This window comes from Notamacropus eugenii, chromosome 6, assembly GCF_028372415.1.
Source record: "Notamacropus eugenii isolate mMacEug1 chromosome 6, mMacEug1.pri_v2, whole genome shotgun sequence".
NCBI classification, from domain to species: Eukaryota; Metazoa; Chordata; class Mammalia; order Diprotodontia; family Macropodidae; genus Notamacropus; species Notamacropus eugenii.
Window position 1 is genome coordinate 62,740,489 of NC_092877.1, and position 24,684 is coordinate 62,765,172.

The following is a 24,684-nucleotide window of genomic DNA, read 5'->3' on the forward strand; positions in this document are numbered from 1 at the left end:
AGGAAGCTAGAAATATTGGGACTGGAGGCAACGTTATTAGGATTACATCATTACCTCTTCAAAGAGCTGAGACCCAAATTCATTTGGGAAAAGGGACGGAGAGCTCAGCTTCTTTAGCTTCTTCAGGCTGAAAAAGGGCATAGAGCTTTCCTTGCCTTCATGGGTCCCAGGGAGGAGGTTGACTGGAAACAAGCCTAGGTCACATCCAGGGGATGATGGGTGAATATGGGCTGGTATCCATTGTTCACTGCTAATTGTAGGTGAATTGGCCTGTAGTGTGGGGGATACAGATCTGACAGGCAAGTTCAATATGCAGAGCCCGAATACAAGGAGAAAGAAACCAAGAGTCCCACGATGGTATTATTTACTTTTGAAATAGAGAATTGTCTGATTTTGTTACTTTTTCAAAAATTTTCACTTTGATTCCAATTCCTTTAGGAAGAACGGATGCTATTGTGCATCCAACCCTATACATGTAAATATAAATGGCAATACTTTTGCAGGCAAATGCTTTCTACCCTTGGGTTCGATAGTTACAATTGCTAATGATTTATACTTAGAATTTACTTATAAGAGGTTAACTTTACTCCAATTAAAAGACTTGGGAGGATGCTTTAATTCCAAAACAGTACATATCAATAAGTTGTTTATAATAAAACATGTTAGTAATAAAATTGACTTTTATTCCAGAAGTTACTTCCTTTAATAAAACTGGTCACGCTGAAATTCTTTTTCCCAAACCGAACTGAAGATGTTTCTGATTTAGTTGCAGTAATTAGTGGAATAACAGCTAGGTAACTCCATTGGTTATACCAATGTCCAGTTATTCTTTCATCATTTTGAAACAGTTAAGGACCTTATTTCGTAATACATGGTTGTTGTCCTTCACTTTTGAAGAGGACCACAATGACATCACCATGATAAAGTGAAGTTTCAGTGTGTCTGATCAGACCAACATGAGCTCAGAATGCTGTACCACAGGTTGGGCACAGATAGTCCGTATGAATACTTGGGGTTCTATGTGAATATTTGGGGTGGATACTCCAAATTTGCACATCGTGCATTTACTTTATGCAGTCTCAATTCTGCTTTGCTCATAGAGCACAGCACCCTTCTTTATGTGGGCACGCCATGTTGAGTGGTCCTGTGCCAGTGCCTCCCGTGTTGCTCAGTCAAATCCAAAGTTCTTGAGAGAGACTGAGAGTGTCCTTGTATTGTTTCTTCTGACCACCATGTGATCACCTGCCCCATGTGAGTTCTCCATAAAATAGCCTTTTTGGCAAGCGTATATTTTGCATTCGAACAACATGGCCAGTGCACCAAAGTTGCACTCTCTGAAGTATAGTTTGAATGCTTAGTATTTCAGCTCAAACATGAACTTCAGGGTCTGGTACCTTATCCTACCAGGTGATCTTCGGAATCTTCCTAAGACAGTTCAAATAGAAACGATTCAGTTTTCTGGCATGGTGCCAGTAGACTGTCCATGTTTCACAAGCATACAACAATGAGGTGAGCACAATACTCTGTAGACCTTCAGTTTGATAGTCAGTCTAATACCTCTTCTCTCCCAAATTTTTCTTTCGAGCCTCCCAAACACTGAGCTAGCTCTGGTAATGCATCAACCTCGTTGTCAATGTGTACATCTCTGGAAAGTACACTGCCAAGGTAAGTGAACTTCTCCACAGCATTCAAAACTTCTCCATTTGCTGCAATAGATGGTTCCATGTATGGATGGTGTGGTGGTGGCTGATGGAGCACCTGTGTTTTCTTGGTGTTCATTATTAGGCCAAAATTAGTACAGGAGTTCAAGGATTCCTCTATTGTCCATCTCTATAAAGGTAAAGGGAATAGACTGTCCTGTGACAATCACAGGGGGATCTCTCTCTCTCAGTCATTGCTGGCAAAATTCTTGCTAGAGTCCTCCTTAATAGGCTGATCCTTCACCTGGAAGATGGTCATACACCTGAGAGCCAGTGTGGCTTCAGAAAGGGCTGAGGAACAGTTGATATGGTGTTTACTGCCTGACAACTCCAGGAGAAAAGCCTGGAGTAGAACAGAGGTCTGTACACGCTTGTAGATCTGACCAAGACCTTTGACACTGTTAGTCATGAGGGCTTATGGACAATTATGTCAAAATTTGGCACCCGGAGAAGTTCATCAGTATTGTATGTTAATTTCATGATGGCATGTTTGCATGGGTTCTGGATAGTGGACAATGCTCTCATGCCTTCCCAGTCACCAATGGAGTGAAACAGGGCTGTGTGCTTGCCTGTATGTTTTTTAGCATGATGTTTTCAGCCATGTTGTCAAATGCTTTTAATGAGCATCAGCACGGCATCAAGGTGAACTACAGTACCGATGGTAAGTTCTTCAATTTGAAAAGGCTACAATCCAAGACCAAAGTGTGGAGGGGAGTATTGGTGCATGATTTTCTGTTTGCAGATGATTGTGCACTCAATGCAGCCTCTGCTGCCTGTGCTAATTTTGACCTCATAATACATACATATATATGTGTGTGTATGTGTGTGTGTGTGTATTAATAGATAGCTAGCCTAATACTCGTTTACTAAATTGTTTAGGATATAGAAAGTAAGATAATTGTAGACTGAATAGCTCAAATCTCAAATTTTCTTATAGTAGAAAAAATACTATTCCAGTGATTTAACCTTTCAAATGACTATGCAGGCAAATGACAAGCCCGAGTAGTAATTTACCCAGTTGTTTGGAATGTGGAATGACTATACATTCAGACTGAAAACAGCAAGATCTCACATACTGACATTATGCTCGTATCTTTTAATGACCACTTGCTCTAATCATGGAAATTTGCAATAAAAAGAGAAAGCAGGGACATGATCATACCAAATGTGACAGAATAAAACATCCTTAATTCTATTTGAATTTAGGTAAGAGTCAACGCTAAACATGCAGTATCATTTCCATCTCATAGCCAGACTCAGAAATAGTCAGGTGGGAAACATTCTTTTTCAAAGGAACACAATGGGAAAACTGAGCCAGGACAATCACACCTTGGGCTGATGACAGGATTGTCCTCTCAGTGTTTCCCAGAAGCAAACAGGATCATGTTCCCTCTGAGCAGCTTGTGGAATTTCTCTCACATATTGATTTAATACTGACAACTATACCTAGATTCAAACTCAAAATAAAATAAATGCAGGTCTCAAGCGCATATACCTCAAATGGCAAGACTCACCAGTCACAGGTTAGGATGAGATACAATTGTTTTTACTCTTACAGAGTTGTGATAAGCAATAAAAATTTATTAAATAAAAAATTTTTATAAAATAACATATAAGAGATTTCATTTAACATCTTTCATTTATTTTTCTTAAAATTTAAATTTATCCTGATATAATGATAAATCATTAAAAATCATTTCTGTGTTATATATATACTTGCAAATATCTCAGTAAACCAAGTTCATTGTTTAGGAATACCCTAACCCAATGTAATGGTAATTTAAATGGGAAGATCTTTCTCATTCATTAATAGGCCCATGTGAACTGCAGGTCACATGGAACCACAGGATGGATGGGACAGGAAGAAGTCGAGCTAGAGCAGAGCTGAGAAGAAATTGGTCATGAGAGCAGTCAGAACTGAAGGATGCAAACAGCTGGCTAGCGTGAGTGAGAGAGCTTGTTTGTGATTTTGTTCAAGAGAGCCTGCTTGTGACTTGTTTAATGGAGCTGGTTTGTGGGAAGCCTAGCAGGGGGAAGGTTTGGGGCTGGTGTTGCCCTGTGCATTGTTGTTATGTGTAGATTATGATGGATTTGGCTTTCTGGTTTCTGAATAAATGTTTTGGTTGTCTTCCATATGGAGAGTGTTGTATTTTGCAATTCAGAATTGCGTTGAGATATTCATGGCTGCCTTAGGCACTGTGAATATTGCATTGGTGCTACACCTATGCATCTGTCCAGGTATGATGACCTTGCCCACCAGAAGGTTTCCAGGATCTGACAAATTTGCAAGAAAAGGGGAACTGGCAGGGACTCCAGAAAAAGGGCTGCTTGTCCATACCATGATATTCTTCCTCTGGACAGATGAAAACTACATAGTTTCTGTGTGGCAAGTTCCCTGTTTTCAGTCTTTATTTAATTTGTTTTGCCCTGACTGATTTTTTTTTTTGCAGGATATTTTTCAGGGTTCCCATATTTTATTTTTAGGATTTCAGTATGTGGTAGCTAGCACATGTGGCCCCTGGTCACCTCCTATAGAGCTACATCAGAGGTGACCTTGTCCATCTTCCTAAAGAAGAACTGCTACGGGACTAATTTTAGGTTTTAACATTAAACAATAACTCCAAGGAACTTAGTTGACAATCCTACAGTCTTCATAAGTGAGAGTCAAATTGCTTTAGTTGTAAGAGAGGGCTTAATAAAATAACATAACTAGTTTTAAATAATTTTTTCCATTATCTTTTAGTTTAAAAAAATCATTAAAAATTGTTCTAACACCATTTCTAGCCCATGGTCACTCAAATTTTACAGAATAAGAATTTTACAACAATTTATAAATATGATAATAACACAACCAGTAAACTTCAGATGGCATTAATTACATTTCTAAATCATCACATATAAAAATTGACAGAAGATGGGCTTACCAAGTACAGAGACTGACTAGCTTCTTACCTCCTACTGCCCTAGCCTGTGCCCCTTTCCCTTCTATTCACAGCTGCAGATACTGTTAAGACTGGGACTGTTTTTAGTTGTTTGGGAGGATGACCTGATACCCTCGAGGCCCCGGGCCATTGCCAGTGGGGCTCCTGCTGTAGCTGGTATCCCCTCTCCTTCCTTTATCCTGGTATGGGAGAGGGTGACCCAAATTCCCTATTACTCTCCAGCACTCTATTTTCTTAATCTGCTCTGGGATGAAAGGAATTGATGGAATCTACTAAGATGTTTTTAGCTGTTCTAACTTTTCATTATAGCCTTAGCCTGGTCAGAGCTGGGGCCACAGGGAGAAAGGTCTTAGAAGAAACCCATGGCTCCCTGATTTCTTAAAATGAATAGCAGGCATGTCATCATTTAGTCAAGTCTACAATTTTAATATATACACCAATTTAAAATTGACCAATATTTAACCTTGGTTTGTAAGACTCCTGAAATTTTAGCTAGATATTCCAATCACACCCAGTTACCTTTGGTTGGGTCCCAATTCACCCAAACCTTTTCTCTTTCTCTGATCCAGGAAAGGGTTAAAGGCTAAGTCCTATTCCAAGGTGGTCTTGAAACCTGCCTCTCTTTGATTAGTGAAGTGACCCTTTTTCTCTTAGTTATTTTTGGGAGGGGGGGGGAGGCAAGGCAATTGGGGTTAAGTGACTTGCCCAAGGTTACACAGCTAGTAAGTGTCAAGTGTCTGAGACTGGATTTGAACTCAGGTCCTCCTGACTCCCAAGATCAGTGCACTCTATTCACTGTATCACCTAGATGCCCGCCTTTTCTCTTAGATCTGAGGGAAAAAGTTTACCCTTCCCCCCACCTCCCATCTGTCCCTTCACCTCCAGAACTTGGCCAGAGTCCAAGGAAGTAGAGAGAGAAAAAAGCTTTTTGCCAGCAACTTTTTATTCAGTAAGAAAGTTCATCAATCCATCTAGCTAGAAGTTTTTCTCTTCTAGCTGTTGGCATTTTAAATCTTACAAGGTGGCAGACTCAGAGGTTTTCACAGACAGAGCAGACAGATACAAACAGGAAACAGAGATAGTGGTAACTTTTCTTGGTCCTCTAGATGATACTGATATCAGGCTCTATTACAATTTAGTAGTCCTGTGGGCTGAGATCTGGGACTGAATGCCAGTAAGCCTAAGAAAATCCCCCCTATAGCCATATTCTTCTCTTCAGTGGCATCCCACCAAAAGCAATGAAGAAAATAAAATTGAGTTCAGAAAGAACTCTCCGAGAAATTTCCAGAGTGTCCTCTGTCTAGAGGGAATTTGCCAGGCAGCAAGGGCCTTGGGTGCTAGGGCCCAAGAGATCCAGTCAAGAATTCCTAGTTTTTTGAAGGATCATAGACTTACCTTTGGATTAGAGGGGGTCAGAGTCAGAGGCTCTGCCCACCCAGGGACACCAAAAACTATTGCAGTTTCATGGTATGTTGTGGTGGTACCATCTCAAAGAATTTTGAGTCAGACCACCTCTAACCTAAGCATAGCAATATATTGAGGATTGATGTCCCTCAGAAGTGAGCTAGGTTCCAACTTCAGCAAAAGCAAGATGGATTTTTATAGGGTAAAGATGTAACTATATAACAAGTTATAAATATCAAAAAAGCAAAAAGGAGTTATTAAGGGATTAGGTAATTGGGGAGGAGTCCCAGCCTCAGTGGAACTGCTCATGTGATTACTCAATACATACAGAAAAACCATTTGGGGGGGGGCCTGTATGTATGATAATATTATAATAAGCCTCACTCTGTCATAAGATCCCCTAAGAACAGCTTCTGTTATTACTGCACAGGTGCCTACTTAGGAAAAGTTCCTTCTGTTGTTGAGGGGATGCGTATCCTGCTCAGGTATCCTGGTGCTGCTGCTGCTTTCTGATTACCTGGCTATCATGGTCCTATCTGAGTTTAGATGGATGCAGTTGTGGTTGAGTACATGGACACACCTGCTGTTTCTGTGGGAAATATGAGGACTGGATCTAGGGGCAGTGGCTAGCTGGAGGCAGTAGCTGGGATCCTATCACACCTGCTGTTTCAGTGAGAAATATGAGTCCATGGACACACCTGCTGTAATTAGCAGAGAGGCATGTATGAAGAAGTTAGGGTATTGAGTTGGAGGAAGAAGGGTGGCGATAGTGCAGTTGTTGTTGTGTTTGTCCTTCATTCTCCAAGAGGACCATGACATCAAGATGATGACATGACTTGTAGTTGACTTTGATTTGAGTGAGGGAGGTCACCAACCTCACTTTCTTCTCCTGAGCCATCTGGGTCCAGTGGCCTGATGTTGATCAGGATGACGGGAGATGGCTCAGTTTGCAATGTGAGACCCTGACCCTTTCAGGCTAAGGTGGTACAGTGGCTAGGTAGTGGAAGTGGCTATATTGAGTCTGCAGGCCTGTGGTGTGGTTAAAGCCAGATTGTGTGGTTAAATCAGGACATGCCTGTTGTTCAGTGGGTCTTATAAGGAAGTTAGAATATTGGGACTGGAGGCACCCTTATTAGGATTTCATCAGAATGACTGCTCTTTCTATACCATCCTCCCACCAGGCAATCCAGACTTTTACAATTTAACTGAAAGGCCTACATTTTAAGTTTCCTGAATCTGGTTTTACCAATTACATCCTAAGAATGTGTGATCTTGAGGCATTTGGTTTTTCTGTTTCTGTGACTTATGAAATTAGGGTTTTGATTTTATTAATAACTTTTGTTAAGAATTTCATTTCATGTTAGCTCAACACCCAACAGAAAGCCTTAGTGCTATTGGACAGATGTTTAAATATGTTTACCACACTAGTCCCTGGCATTCTCCATGTTATGCTCTCCCCCTCCTCCAGTACAGTCAGTTAACATACTTAAGTCAGAGATAATGTTTGATTATTGTTTATAGTAGACAAAAGTCATATGTATGTAAAATATCTGCCCAGGACAGTCACTAGAGAGGGAGTTAAATTTGTTGTTAGAGGATAAAAATTTTATCGTAGGCAAATCTCTCAGGACTCATAGACTCTAGTAATGGGGGAAAAAGCAGTGAAGAGTTTTTACATGACTGGGTTATAAGGACCCTGCCTTCTTAAAACAGCTGTAAGTCAAACTTTTGGGCTTTAAGCTAAAAGTTGGCATGAGAGCTGTCACCTTCAGGATCAGATATAAATTACTCTGTCTTCTAAAGCCCTTCATAACCTAGTCCTTTCCTATCTTTTTAGTCTTTTTACACATTATATCCCTCCACGTACTGTATGATACAGTGACACCAGCCTCCTTTCTCTTTGCAAAACACACTCTATTGCTGCATTTTGTGCGTTTTTACTCATTTCCCCCCATGCCTGGAATGTTCTCCCTCACTTCTCCCTCCTCACATCCCTTCAAGTGTCAGCAAAAATCTACCCTTCTATAAGAAGTCTTTTCAGATCCCTTAATACTTGGACCTTCTCTCTAAGATTACCTCCATTTGTACTATATAGACCTTATATATACATAACTGTTTTCTTGTTGTCTCTTTACAATGTACATCAATTTAAGATGAATAGATTAATCTGAACCTCTACGTAGTAAGAAGTTTCCTTTTAAATAAGACTTTTTCCCTTTCTGTAACTGCAGTTTAGATGTTATGTTAAACCCCCTTTCATTTGTCATTATTAGAACAATTATTTTTAAAAGTTAACCTCTAGATACTTGGAGAAATGTCCACTAGACAGTAAAATTAATGTGCTCCCTTTGAACGATTACACAATCAAAGGGTTGTCAAGAGTTCAAAAATCAGTAGGTATAACCTCAGAGTGCAATAATGCCATTATGTATTTTTGCTGAGGCAATAGTAGTTCCTTCATAAAGCTTAGTATTAAAAGATAAAGGTGTTGAACTTCTATAATGTCATCAGAATAAAGAAGGAATGCAATATGAGCCAGTTGATTTTTGTATTTCAAATATGAAATCTAAGCTGAGCTGATATTATGCTGTAGTGCCAGTGCTATATTCACAGTGCCTACAGTGGCCATGAATATCCCAGCACAATTCTAAATCACAAAATACCACAGACTTTCCACATGAAAGACAGACCCAAAACATTTATTCAGACACCAAAAAGCCAAATCCATCATAGTAACAAAACTCTTTACATAATAACAACACAAAGAACAACACCTACCTCAAGCCTTTCCCCTGGCAGGGCTTCCCACTAACCAGCTCCTTGAAATAAATCACAAGCAGACTCTTAAACAAAATCACAAACAAGCTCTCTCACTCACACTAGCCAGCTGCCTGCTTGCCTGCATCCTTGCTAGCTCTGACTGCTCTCTGACAAAATATCCTCTCATCTTTGCTCTAGCTCCTCCTCTTCCTGTTCTACCCATTCGGCAAACTACTCCCACCATGGGCTCCATGTGACTCAGACTCATGTGACTCAGGCTTCCATGTGACCTGAGTATTAATGAAGGAGAAATATCTCCCCGTTTAAATTGCCATTACATATGCCTAGGAGAAGCAGGTGGTGAGCTCTCCAGGGTGCTGGGAAGACCACCTTATTCCTAAGCAGGATCTTCCCCAAACCTGTTCTATAAGCAAGGCTTCATTCCTTTTTCTTAAATGTCTAAAATGTTAGGACTTTTGGAAGAAGTCAGAGCATCATGCTGTTATCAGTTATTTGAACCTTAATCATTCAGTCCAGTGGTGTTAAATTTAAATGGTAAGGCATCACTGTGAATACCATATTGACTTTGAAAACCTCAAATCAACATTATCTATCTTCTATAGGATTTTTATTTGTTTCATTAAACATTTCTCAACTACTTTTTAATCAAATTGGATGCCTCTGATCTAATCTAACCTGGAGGAAATGGTAAGGGGGGTAGGATTAAGAGCACAAATGGTGGATTTAGGCGTGGCAAAAAAACTTACTTTTTTAATCACCCTCTATTATTTGAATTTGAATTTTTAAAAATTTTAATTTTTTTATTTAATTTTGATTTCCTTTGTTTTTGCATTGCCTACATCTTTGAATTTATTCTTCTTCTTGTCTTGCCTAGAGAGTTCTGCCTTAAAATAAAGAATAAAGAAGCGTGTGGGGGCGAGGGGCAGAGTTCAGCAAAACTCCAGTATAGAAGAAGGCTAACATCGCCTGTAATGTTCCATACCTTCATTCTCCCAAATCTGCAAAAAATAAAATAAAATCCAGGTGGAAGTATCTTCTTATAGCTATTCTTTGGTACCAATCTTAGTCTTTCTAATTTCTTAGCATTTAGCTTTCGATTGTTTTGCTATTCTTTCCATTCACATTGTTGTAGCCATTATGTATATTAATTTCCCGATTCAGTTTACTTCACTTTGCATGAGTGTGTATAACTTTTACCAATGTGTTATTTCTTAGGGTACAATAATATTCCAGTCATATTCATGTACCATAGTTTATTTACACATTCCACAACTGATAAAAATCTATTATTTCCAATTCTTTGCTCCTACAAAAAGTGGTGCTATAAATATTTTGGTGTATGTGGGGATTTTGCCATTGATCTCTTTGGGAGTATATGGTTGACAATAGGATATCTGGGCTAAAGGATACAAATGTTTTAATCACTGACTTCATATAATTATAAATTGCATCCAAATCTTTTGGACCATTCACAGCTGTACCAACAATATATTAATATTATTATCTCTTCATGAAACCTACATCACTATTTCTATCTTTTTCAACCTTGTCAATTTCCTGGTTGTGAGGGAAAATCTCAGGGTTGTTTTGATTTGCATTTTTCTTACTCTTAGTGATTTGGCAGGATCTATTTTATCTTTCATATGGTAATTAATAGTTTGCAATGCTACTTTGGGAAACACTTTGTTCATATTTTTTTTTTTTGTCTTTTTTTTTTTATTAATTTTTTTATTTTTTTAATGTTTAACAATCACTGCCATACAATTGCGATTTTATCCCTCCCCACCCACCCCCCACTACCTCCCTCCCTCCCCACGACTGCATACAATTCTGTATAGATTCTACATATACTTTCCTATTGAGTATATTTTCACTATAGTCATGCTATGTAGTCAGACTAAGATAAATGAAAGAATCCGTATAACAAATCAGAACATGATACACAAACAGATACACATACACAAACATGATCTGCTACATTATGTGAGTGACTTCCATATTTCTCTCTCTGAGTGTGGAAGGCATTTTGCCTTGAGGTCCACCATTGGGATTTTTTTTTTTTTTCAGAAGTTCTTGTGTTATTACAAAAATCTAAGTCTACCAGAAAAAACTCTCACACTGTGGTTGTTGCTGTGCATAAAGTTCTCCTGGTTCTGCTCCTTTCACTCAGCATCAGGTCATATAAGTCCTTCCAGGCCTCTCTGAAGTCTTCTTGTTCATCATTTCTTATGGCACAATAGTACTCCATTACATTCATATACCATAATTTATTCAGCCATTCCCCAATTGATGGACATCCCCTTGACTTCCAGTTTTTGGCAACTACATAGAGTGCTGCTATAAATATTTTTGTACATGTGGGACCCTTTCCCATTTTTATGATCTCTTGGGGATATAGTCCTAGTAGCGATATTGCTGGGTCAAAGGGTATGCACATTTTTGTAGCCCTTTGGGCATAGTTCCAAATTGCTCTCCAGAATGGTTGGATGCGCTCACAGCTCCACCAACAATGAATTAGTGTTCCAACTCTCCCACATCCTCTCCAGCATTTATCATTTTCTTGTTCTGTCATGTTTGCCAATCTTATAGGTGTGATGTGGTACCTCAGAGTTGTTTTGATTTGCATCTCTCTAACCAATAGTGATTTAGAGCATTTTTTCATATGATTATAGATAGCTTTAATTTCTTCCTCTGAAAATTGCCTGTTCATATCCTTTGACCATTTATCAATTGGGGAATGACTTGTATGATTATACATTTGGGTCAGTTCTCTATATATTCTAGAAATGAGGCCTTTATCCCCGAGCTTAGCTGTAAAAATTTTTCCCCAATTTACTACATCCCTCCGGATTTTGGTTGCATTGGGTTTGGTTGTGCAAAAACTTCTCAGTTTAATGTACTCAAAGTTATCCATTTTGCATTTCATAATGCATTCTATCTCTCCTTTAGTAAAGAATTCTTCCCTTCTCTATAGATCTGATAAATACACTATTCCTTGCTTCTCCAGTTTATTCATGGTATCAATCTTTATACCTAAATCATGTACCCATTTGGACTTTATTCTTGTGTACGGTGTCAGGTATGGGTCTATGCCTAATTTCCGCCACACTGTTATCCAGTTTTCCCAGCAATTTTTGTCAAACAATGAGTTCTTATCCCAGAAGCTGGGGTCCTTGGACTTTGTTCATATTCTTTAATTACTTATCTATTGGGAAATGGTGTGTGTATGTCTGTGTGTCTGTGTCATATTTCAGCTAGTTGTCTCTATATCTTAGATATCAGACCCTTTGTTTTTGATATGAAGACCCTAATTGTCCCAAATACATGAATTGTTGTGTAAGAGATTTTTAATTTCAAATGATCATCAGTTATTGTGTTTATTATTATTACTTCCATGCCTTGTTTGGTTAAGAATTTACCCACTAATCATGGTTGTGAAAGGTATGTGTTGTTTCTTCTTGACTCTAAATATTACTAAGAACTCTTCCTAATCTCTCTTACCCTTAGTTTCAGTCTTCAGAATTGCCTCACCAAACACCTGTTCCCATACCTACAGCATTTCATAGTTCCTGAATAGAATGCTTAATCCTACAGCTTTTGTCTCCAGCAATTACCAATCCAACCACCCATAACCACAGCTTCAGAATCCAATAGTTACCAAGCCAACTGGTAGACAGGTACGTCCACAATTTTAGATTCCAAAAATAACCACATCATCTGCCTACTACCAGCAGAGCAAATGGAAAGAATAACCAGAAATAATATATAATGATTAAGCTTGGCTCTCAAGAGATAAAAACATGGACTGTGCTTCCTTCTTTGCACAGTAAATGTATGGAATGATAAGGTCAAAAGCCAGGTTGTAAGGGGTTAAGAAGAGACAGTAGAGATATGTACTGAAGGCCACTTTTTGGAGAAATTGAGCTTCAAAGGGTAGAAAAGACATAGGATGAGAGAAGGGATGGAAGGGTAAAGTGAGTGTTTTTTCAGGATAGGGTGGACATAAGAGTTTTTGTAGGCAGTAGTAAATGAGCCAATAAAGAATGAGAGATTGAAAATAAGTGAATGAGTGGGGGTGACAGAGAAGAAGGGATAGAATGAAATCATTTAAACAAGTAAAAGTAACCCCTCTTTGGTAAAGAATAAGGCACTTCATCATGAGACAGGAATAAAAGGGAAGAGATCCCCAGAGTGATAGATAAGGAAGAATGGAGAAGAGGGAGTTCATGGTCTCAATTTTTTTCTGTAAAATATGAGGCAAGGAGAGAGGGTCGTGGGGAGAGGAGACCATGGGAGATTTGAATGATGGAATGGATGAAAAGATTTGGAAGAGCTGCTCTGCAGAATGGAATAGTGAGTTGATAAGGGAGGTATTTTGCCTAACAGCAATGAGGGCCCAGTTGTAGTTATATAACCTCAATTTATAGCAGACACAAATGGTTGTGTGATTTTCTCTACCTTCATTCTGCAGCACTTACACAGGAACAAAGGCAAATGGTGGGAGTGATCCAAAGCTGAGCCCTGTCTAGGCATAATTAGCAATTTGACAAGGGGTGTAGGGGATTCAAGAGAGGAAGAGAGCGTAGAGTTAAATTGGTTCACCAAGAAGTCAAGGTAGGAGAAAAAAGGAGAGAATAGTTAGTTCAGGGAGAGAACTGAGGGGTCAAGGAACTGGAGGGCTTAGTGTAGATGAAGAGTGGGGTTAATATAAGGGAAGGCAGAGGGAGAGGTAAAAAGCCAATAGATTATGGTCAGATAAGGGGATTTCAGAATATATTAAAATGCATCATAATAATATATTCAGAACACACATATGCATATGTATGAATGTTGGCTGTTGTTTTTTCATTGTTATGAACAAATCCATTGAAATTATCCTCCTTAAACTCTCACTGTTTGTGTGGTGTCAGCCCCACACATTTAATACTTTACTGCCTGATGTTATCTTCTCTGTTATGTTTGTTGCTCATTTTTTCTGACTTGTAAGCTGAGGTTGACCGAGACCATCATGTTTATTGTTTTTATATCCCCTCTCCCTCCTGTGCCGAATTTGGCTACTAAACCCCATGGGCATATCCTTTTTATTTTTTGAGAGAAATTTCTGACTCTAATACTAATAAATATTGGTTGTTGAAAGAATAAGTATTACAAGAAGCAGTATGGAGTAATGTGAAAAGTGCAAAAAACATTGAGTCTCATGATTGTCAAACTAAAACTCACTGTGTGACCCTCTCTTTTTAAGTCTCCGTTTTCTCGTCTCTAAAATGCATGTGTTAACTAGTTCCCACATTCTATACATTCTGTTCTAAGTCTCTTCTTTCCAATCCTAATGTTCTACATTCTAAAGAATCTTACAGCTCTAAGATCATACACTTTAAAGTCCTTTCCAGTTCTGGAATTCTATGTCCTAGGTTTTGAAAACCCTACTAAATCTAATATTCCATGTTCTGTCTTCTAAGGTCCCTTTTAATACTAACGTCATCTCCTAAGATTCCTTCCCACCTTCAAATTCCAGGTTCTGTATTCTATCTTCTGTCTCCAAAATTCTGATGATTCTCTCTTCCCAAACATGTTGCAGTTTAACAAAGCAGAGTTTGCAAATGTTTTAGTTCAGTACTAAAGTGTTCAAAGCTATAATGACAAGGACTGCTTTCTATTTGTTTTCAGAGTATAATAAAAATAAACATTAAATGCCAAGATGAGAATGTCTTGTTTACAAATGAACTTAGTTCCCAACTGGAAGGAATGCAAATGAGGAGTCAGGACAAATGACCATCTTTTTTCCCCTTGCTTTTCTGGGTGTGTTCCCTTCAATTAGCTGCAGGGTGTGGGAAGGAACAGAATAGGAAAAATTGTCATTTCTACCTATTAAGTCATCAGCCTTTTTTTTTTTTTCCACTTAAGGCAATTAGATATATCTAATATATCCTGCCATGAAACTTTGAGATGAGGTATTGGGCAAGATAAGATGTTTAAGTACAAAAAAACAGAAAAAGGTTGATTTTAGAAATCTTGTTTATTCACTTACAGGAGCAGCTAATTGTATTTGACACTTGGTACTGATTATACAGCCAAAAGTAGTATAGCTCTGAGGGCTGTGTGACCCTGTGTAAATTACTTAATATCTCTGATCCTGTTTTCTCATCTACAGAATGGGCATACTAATACTTGTATTATTTACCAAGTTTTTGTTAGGGAAGTATTTTATAATATGTTAAGAGATATAGAAATGTGATCTATGAATATACCAATTTAATATTTCACTAGGTTAGTAGCCATGTCATATATTGAAAAGATTGCTAGAAGTCCAGAAGACCCAGTAGGTTCCAGCCCAACGTTGCCTTCAATGCATTGTGTGACCATGGGTAAATTACTTGCCCCCTTTGGAGCTCAGTTTCCCCATTTTTAAGATGAGAGGGTTGAACTCAGTGATGTCTCCTGAGTGGAAAAAGATAAAATCTCCTCCACCTCTATGAAAAAGTTAGATTATGACAGAGAGCAATGATCAAAGGTACAATGACTGTGCCATACACCATAATAGCTAACGTGTGTATACATAACATATATATGGGCATACGTATATGTGTTTGTATACATATGTGCATCTATGTTTTATGGTTTGTAAAGGACTGGGCAAATATTACCAAATTTTATCCTCAAAAACAAAACAAAGACACTATTATTATCCCCATTTTGCAGTGGAGGAAACTGAAGTAAAGAGAGATTAAGTGACTTGCCCAGTAAATGTCCAAGGCTAGATTTGAATTCAGGTTTTCCTGACTCCAGGTCAGTGGCTTCAGGAATCATGCTAATCCAAACCAAGTATTTTGGAAGGCTGTAGATGACAAGCTGCAGCTGCTTGAGGAACAAAAACGGCTACCCAATTACTCAGAAACGAGTCAGAGAGTTAGAAGAGAATTATCTGGATAAAATAGATGGAGGCCTCTGTGGTTCACAGGTGATCCACTCTCAGGTGAGTTACTGAAACCAAAGTCAAGCCTGACTCACCAAAGATGTTCAAGTGAGGCCTGGCATCTGTCAGACTTTCACTTTTTCCAGATGACCAAGGAAACTGAAGTTCAGAGGCAAAGGATGCCCCATTTTCCTACAGATGTGAGGTAAGAGCTCACATGGAGGTCAGAAGAAGCAAGCAAGAAGCAATGCAAGGACATTCTCAAGATCTTTCTGAAGAACTTTGGAATTGATTATGAGACATGGAAGACACTGGTACAGGACTGCCCAACATGGTGTACCCATCTCAAAAAAAAGGGCTACACTGCATGAACAAAGTGGAATTGCAGTATGTGACGTGAGCAAATTTAGAGAAATCTCCACTCCAAATACGAATATGGACTATTTTGTGCCTGACCTGTGGTAGAACCTTCTGAGCTCATATTGGTGTGATCAGCCACAGGCAGACACACTGTACTTTGACTCCAACATAATAATATCATTTTGGTCCTCTTCAAGAATGAAGAACAACCAACCAACCAGCTCAACCCTCTCTCGGGAAAGGATCCAGAGAATCCCATCTTAACAGATTTATGGAATGGAAGAATTACCTGGTAACTCTAAACCTAGGACTGAAAACTATTAAATGAATCATTGTCATTGTTTATTACAGGTTCAAAATCTCTTTTCAGGGTCTTATTTCGGAAAAACTAGTATGGCAAAAAGAAGTGGATGTAGAGTTAAAGGACTTCAATGACTCCCTCTTGTCAAATGCCATGTATGTGACCTGGGGCAAGTCGCCAAACATTGCTGGGCTTGCTTTCTCAACTATAAAACTAGGAGCCGGGTGGACTAGATGGTCTCTCAAGTACTCTCTGACTTTCAATCTGTGATTGTATAATCCACATTTTCAAAAGACTTAAACTAACACTTTTCTATCAAAGAAGGCTCCAAACCACAGCACAGGGCTCTCCTCTCTCCCTCCCCACCCCCAAGCTTTCATTAAGGTCCTTGAAAATAAAAGATGCTTGGGTAATTTCTTTCCTCTGGATAAACTCCCAGTTCTGTGACTATAAACATTAGACATAATCAAGCTCTTTGTGTTTCCCCTCCCCATCGTCTCAGTGTGTGCTAGTCTTCCTGTTGTACTGTAGTCTCACTTGTCTATGTGAATTTTCTCTATGCATTCCCAGACATAGCCATCCACGTGTTATATGTACTATTGATGGCATGCAGCTGCAGAGGCCTGGCAAGCAGCTTCCCTGAATAGCTCAACTTGCTGATTTCAGTGATTACTTTGTCTCTGAGTAGATTTTTTTCACCAGGTTGACTATATGTTGAGATTAAAGTGTAAAGGAAAGATAGAGGTTGAAGGCAAACCAGAGGGGAAAGTTTCTGAACATGACAAGATTCCTTGACCTTTCCTATTATAAGGTTAGGCAACTAGGTGGTAGGGTGGATAGAGTGCCAGGGCTGGAATCGGGAAGACTTATTTTCCTGAGTTCAAATCTGGCCTCAGACGCATACTAGCTATGTGGCCCTGGGCAAGTCGCTCTGCTTCCTCACCTGTAAAATGAACTGAAGATGGAAATGGCAAAACACTGTAGTATCTTTGTCAAGAAAACCCCAAATCGGGATCATGAAGAGTCAGACATGACTAAAATGACTGAATAACAACAACATTATAAGGGTAAGAGTTCTTCCCCACCCCTAATTAATGAAAGAAATTCCAGACATTTTGATTAAATCAATCAGTGAAAATTAAGTTAGCTATGAATTAGTTTTTTAAATTTGTTTTTAATTTTTAAATAGCATTTTATTTTCCCCCAAATAACATGTAAAAACAAATTTTAGCATTTTTTTAAAAAAAGTTTTGAGTTCCAAATTCTATACCTCCCTCCCTCCCTTGACTTTTCCCTCCTTGAGATGGGAAGTAATCTGATACAGGTTGTACGTGTGCAATCATGTAAAACATTTCCATAATGGTCATTTTATGCAAGAAAACTTGAACAAAAGAAAAAAGAAGGAAGGAAAGAAGAAAAGAGTGAAAATAGTATGCTTTGTTCTGTGTTAAAATGACATCAGTTCTTTCTCTGGATGTGGATAACTTTTTTTCATCAAAAGTCTTGGGAATGGCTTGAGAAGAACTAAGTCATTCACAATTGTTCATTGCACAATACTATTGCTACTATGTACAGTGTTCTCCTGGTTCTGTTCACTTCACTTTGTATCAGTTCATGTAAGTCTCCAGGTTTTTTTGAAATGATCCTGCCTGTCATTTCTTATAGCACAATAATTTTCCATTACAATCATATGCCACAGCTTATTCAGCCATTCCCCAGTTGATGGACATCCCCTCAATTTCCAATTTTTAACCACCACAAAAAGAGCTGCTATAAATATTTTTGTACATTTAGGGCCTTTTCCTTTTAAATCTTTTATCTCTTTGGAATCCAAACCTAGTAGTGGTATTGTTGGGTATGAGGGTATGCATGGTTTTATAGCCCTTTGGGAACAGTTCCAAATTGCTCTCCAGAATGTTTGGACAGGTTGTGAATTCATCGATATGAAAGGGTCAAAGAGGCTTTGGGTGACTGGATGAAAGGAAATAATGCCACATAGGAAATACCTTGTGATTGCTTGAAGAGAATCAGTCACACCATGTGGGACTGTGAGTAAAAGAGAAGCCAGGCAAGGATTTTGATCATTCCGATAGTAAATCAATCTAGTGGTGATCAAATAACTGAAGCACTCCTGTTAGGGAATTGCCCTTAGTAGAGTGGAAAGATAAGATGGTCTTTCTTCCTCTCTTCTTCCCCACCCCCTCATTGATTAGATGATGATCTTGAACCTCAAAAGGTTAAACATTCTGGCATTCCCATGAGTAGCAGAGGCCACTGGATCTAGTAGTAGTGTGCCCCAAACAGCTGTGCCTAATGGCAGCATCTACATCAGGAGATAAGACCGATGTAATAGATAAACTACACATATTAAGGAAAAGCACCTTCAGGGAGCGCAACCCCAGGGGCAGGAAATGGACTGTAGAGAGGCACTGACTTATAACCCCAGAGACACCCTAGCCACACTCAAGGGGAGCAATGTGGTACTAAATGTTTAACAACCAGGTTTCTTAAATCTAGACAATCAACAGTAATGAATCAATTTCTAATTTGTAATTTACCAATTTTTGAGGTGTAAATGCTCACAAAATTGAGAAACGTGCTCACTCTACAAAGAAAATATTCTTTGTGAAGCCAGGAAAGTTCTCATTACATTTTAAATTTTTAGTGAGTGGGTAACTCTCCAGTGGAGTACACCTGTGCAGACAAATGCAAAGCTATTTATGCCCTGTTATCTATTCAAACTTCCCCCTTGTTGTCCATTGGCTAGATGCAACTTCCTAGACTACCCCTTCCATGTTCTCCTCCTTGATATGTTCCATTCCAACAGCTTGTTAAGCATGCGTACAACCATCTGACCTTTTACTTGATCAGAAGTTCTGCCAGATCGCAGTTCCAATTAGAACCAGTTACCTCTGATTCTGACCTGTTATCACTCAAAATTAGGAGTGGTTTTAATCCTGTGAAAACAGAATTCCTTCTTTTGTTTCCCCACACACTGAAAATTTAACAGCTGACTTTCCAAACCAGTAAGCAATGGCTCTAGTAAAATCCTGTGTAAGGGGAATTTTTCTAATGAATATGCAAAAGATAAAAGGATTCTTAGTGACTAGAATCAGTGAGGGTAACTCATGCCTCATGTATACTTTGAACTAAAAGACAATGGTAGTGAGGCATAAAAATATTCTCTCCAAAGACTTCAGGTGTACAAAGGAATAAATATTCCTAGTTAAGGGGTATTGTTTGTGCACCCATTGATTTTTCTTTATCTGGTTATTAAATACCATTTCTCAATGTCAATTAATTGTGGTTCACAATTAAGGAGAACTATAACAATGTAATATTAGAAATAACAAGTAATATTAGAAACCTAGACTTTCAGGATTACCTCTAGAACCTTGAGTAGTGGTGATGAGCTGCTGGGGACCCAGTTCACCAGTCCATTTATGAGTCAAAAAAAAAAGCCCAAAGAGGAAGCTGCAGTATAATTTCCACTCCCCAGTCCTGAGCTATTCTAGAGGTAAAGATAAGTTTCTTTTGAACAGCCAAAACAATAGCACCTATAGACCTGAATGGAACAGTGGGAGACAAATTGAAAGAGCTAGGGCCATTGTGAGACCTGCAGAAAATCAGGGATTACACAAAATGGAGGAAGTAGGTCCCAAGCATAGGGAATAGCTTGGACAAAGACTCAGAGATGAACAATTGACCCAAATCCCCATATTGGAACCATTTGCATCTTGACTAGGTAGAAAACCCAACTTGTTATATGATATATTTCAACACAACAAAAATTACCCCCCAAAATTTTCCATCTCCAGAACAATCTGTGTACTTGTACATCTCCTTTATTTATATGAGTTGTATTTGTACATAAGTGTATAGATAAATATTTGTGTATAGATATGTATGTGTATATCTAGCATAATGGTTGTCTAACTCGAGACATATGACTTATGGGTAGCATGCACAGAAGTTTGAGATCTGACCCACCTTTGCAGACAGTAGGAGGAGAGCTAAGTCTTTACTACCAACAGACTACCTGGGGAGGAGCAACAGGCAGGATATAGAATCGTCAAGACTGGGTGATCTCTCCTACCTTCAGGAAGACAATATCAGGTTCAAATGTAAACAATCTCCAATTCCTCAAATATGTCTAGTCTAGAAGTATGATTTTGAGGGGTCAGAATGAAATACTTTCTTGATTAAGAAAGCATTTTAAGAGGAAAATACCCCTAGGTTATACTCATCAGTTTATCTCCTTTCCATCAAATTATGGTTATACAAAGGACCATCACTAATAGCTAGTAAACCCCAGGTAAAGTTACTTGCAGAGGGTCACAAAGGCAGTACGTGTAAGACACAAAACTTGAATCAAACCCTTCTTGACTCCAGACAGTTCTGTATCCACTATACCACACTATTTTCAGATTTCTCTGATAATTCATAATATTGGACATGTTTCATTTATTGATAGTATAGATTTCTTTTGATTGTTCTTTGCTCATGTACTTTGACCTTTTGTCTGTTGAGAAATGCCTGTTGATCTCATAAAAAATCTACAGGGAATTGACACAAACATATGTTAGACTTTTATCAGAGATACTTGATGTACATATAGAATGATTCTGTATGTGTATGTATATACATGCATGTATATAATGTGTAAATACATGCATGTATAAATTGCTGCTCGCTGTTTTCATTTTATTTATGCAAAAACTTTTAAAACTTTACAAAACTGAAATATATTTTATCTGTTACTCTATCTCTCATCTGGTAATGAATTTTTCTCTCATACATAATTATGAAAAGTATAACTTTTATGCCATATTTAGATCTTTTATCCAGTTGGAATTTATTGCGATACATGCTGTAAGATGATCTAGCCTAATTTTTCATCAAAAGGTTTTATAGTTTTCCTAGCAGTTCTTATTAAATAAGATGTTCTTTCCCCAAGAATGTGTGTTCTTAGAATTGTCTAATAATAATTAATATTCTTATATGTAAAATATTTATCTACTTCATTCCAGTTATTCACTTTTCCATTTTTTATCCGGGACAAGAAAATTGGGATAGCTACTACTTTCTAGTATAGTTTGAGATCTATAGCAACATTCCTCCTTTGGTTTTCATGATGTCCCTTGATATTCTTGACTTTTTATTCCTCTGAATGGATTCCTGTTATTATTTTGCATAATTCTATAAAGGATCTTTTTAGTGATTTTATTTGTATAGCACTAGATCTTTTGAGTAATGCATTTATTTTTTTCTATATTGACATTGACCATCTTTGAACATTAAATATCTGTCTATTTAGTTCTTTTATTTATTTGTATTTTCCATATCCGTTGCCATTTTATTACTTTGGTCTATAAGTGAGATAGTTAATATATGCCAATCAAGTCAAGTCAACAAGCATTTTTCAAACACATACCTCTTGACAGGCATTGTGCTAAGTAGTAAGGATAGAAAAAAAGGCAAAAACTAATCCTTGCTCTTAAGGAACTCAGTCAAATGGAGGAGACAACATGCTGAAAATTATGTGAAAGCAAGATATACACAGGATAAATTGGAAATAATTACAGAGAAAAGGCGCTAAGATTAAGGAGGATTGGGAAAGGCTTCTTTCAAAGGATAGGACTTTATCTGACACTTAAAGAAAGCGAGGTCTAGAGCAGGAATAGACTTTAGTCCAGGAAATTAATCATAAAGCTATTGCAAAAGTCTAGGTATGTGGTGATGAGGGCTTACATTAGGATAATGGCAGTAACACTTTCAGGTTTTTGTGACAAAAACTCCAGAACCTAAGGAAAAATTCTACACATAACATCCAAGAGAAATATAAGGTATACATGAAAGACCAATCATAAGGGACTCAATAAAGTCAAATTGTTTACTTCATTTATGGGAAAAAATGGCATTGTTACGATTGTCATCATTATTTGGGTAGTTTGAAGAAAGGCTAGGGCTGAGCTGAGTGTGATAGTGTGATTCTAAACAAATAAAACTGAACTGTGTAGGGAGATCAATAGGAGTGATTATTTCATGCAAGCAAATGAGGCATAGAAGGACAAGTTGATACAGGAGTTAATAGGGGGGAGGGTGGGTAGTGCTGGAGTCTTACTCTCATTGGGAATGGGTTAAAGAGGAAATATATCTATATCTATCTCTCTCTATATATATATGTACATGAGTGTGTGTGTGTGTGTGTGTGTAAAAATCTACATTCAGAAAGAAATGAGGGCAAGGGGATAGGTTGGGGGAAAAGGATAAGGGAAGGACTTTTAGAGGGATGGATAGGCTAAGGAATAGGAGGCTGAGGTAGCTGGTAGAAGTAAAACAGAGGAGTGAGGAGAGGTAGGGTAAATAGGGTGAGAAACGTAGTGAGGAAGAATAGGAAGGAGGAAAATGCATAGCAAATAATGATAGCTTAGAATGTGAATGGGATGAATTTACCCATAAAACAGAAATGGATAACAGATTAAAAATTTGAATTCAACAATATATTGCCTTCAGGAAACACTATAAAAATTAGAGATACACAAAAAGATATAATAAAGATCAAGAGTAATAAAAAAAAATAAGCAAGGATAGTAATCGTGATCTCAGACAAAGTTAAAGTTAAAATAGATTTAATCAAAAGTGAAAAATAGACAAACTACACTATGTGTCAGCAATATTATTCAGTATTGTTTTAGACCATTTAAAATACTAGGTAGTATAAAATACCTGAGCACATACCTGCCAAAACAGACACAGCAACTATTTTTATACAAATAAACTCAGAACTAAATAATTGCAGTAATATTTATTGCTCATGGTTGGTAAAACCAATATAATTTTTAAAATTATAATTTTACCTGATTACTAAAAATTATTTTACTGAGTTAGAAAAATAATGACAGAGTTCATTTGGAATAGCAAAAAGTCAGAAACTTCAAAGAAACCAGGAAAAAAGATGTAAAGTAATTAGATTCAGCAGTATCAGACCTTAAACTATATCATAAGGGAGAGCATTGTTGAAGTGCAAAAAGGATAATTTTGATTATTTCAAATTAAAAATTTCTTGTGTAAATAAAATCTATATAGCCAAGAACAGAAGGAATGCAGAAAATTGAGGGGAAACTTCCACAGACAGTCTCTTACATAGGATGTGAATGTGTGGGAGTATTACTGTGGTATAAGAAATGATGAGCTGGTTGATTTAGAAAAAATCTGGAAAGACTTGGACCTATGAAGGAATATGGTCTCATGGAATGTCCACCTTAAGAGAAATAGATGGTAAAAATAAGTATGGCATGGTCTTACATATATGTGTATGTGTATATATGTGTGTATTTATAGATATCTATGTATGTATATCAACTGCAAGTCATGTTATCATCTTGATGTTGTGGTCCTCTTGGAGAACAGAGGACAAATACAACCTGTGAGTGAGTAGCAGCTCCTCTCCTTCTCCTCCTCCTCTTCTTCCTCCTCCTCTACCTCTTCCTCCTTCTTATCCTCTCCTATCTTCTGGTGTTCTACCCAGGGGAGGGTACATTCCTTGTGCAAACCTGCCTTTTTTCCTCTGGGTTTACTGGCTACATTTCTTTCATGGAGTGAATGTAATTACTAAATAGTTATTATTTCTCTTTTACCCAGGAACCCTGAGGATCTTCCCCTCCTAGTTTGATTTTTTTTTTTTTGATTGAAGGGGTCATCTCCTGAGTAACTATTTAAAGAAGCCTATTCATTGAATGGGTGCATCTCACTAAAAGTGAGAATGTGACAAGACCTTAGCCTGAAAGGGCCAGGGTCTCCCATTGCATCCTGGACCATCTCCAGTCCCCCTGATGAATATCAGGCCACTGGACCCAGATGGCTCAGGAGAAGAGAGTGAGGCTGGTGACCTTGCACAGCCCTCCCTCCCTCAAATCAAAGTCAACTACAAGTCATGTCATCATCTTGATGTCATGGTCCTCTTCGAGAACAAAGGACAAACAACAATTGTAGCCTTCTTCATTTGTTCTTTTATATTGAATTCTCTCTTATGGTCTGCTGTGTACATGGCAATATTTTTTTCTTTTGTCATTTTGTATTTAAGTTTAATTTTTTAATTACAAAAAAAAGGACAATGGCACTATCATTTTTTAATCCCCTCAACATTTTAAATTAAATTTACTAAATTAAAAAAAGCATCAAGTTACTTCTAGCAATGTAATCCTCCCATTCAACTTCTAAACTCTTAAATTTAAAAAGAAAAAAGAAAAAAAAAACACTTTTAGGAGGCTGGAATTCTAG

The 24,684-nt window shown here is 37.8% G+C and overlaps 1 long non-coding RNA gene across 1 annotated transcript; it reads left to right on the forward strand.

Annotated features, from left to right (window-relative positions):
* Positions 1–1,575: 1,575 nt before the first annotated feature.
* LOC140511207 (uncharacterized) lies at positions 1,576–9,856 on the forward strand. The gene is made up of 2 exons (XR_011969467.1): positions 1,576–1,665; positions 9,702–9,856. It is a non-coding gene; the product is annotated as an uncharacterized lncRNA (long non-coding RNA).
* The last annotated feature ends 14,828 nt before the right edge of the window (positions 9,857–24,684 follow it).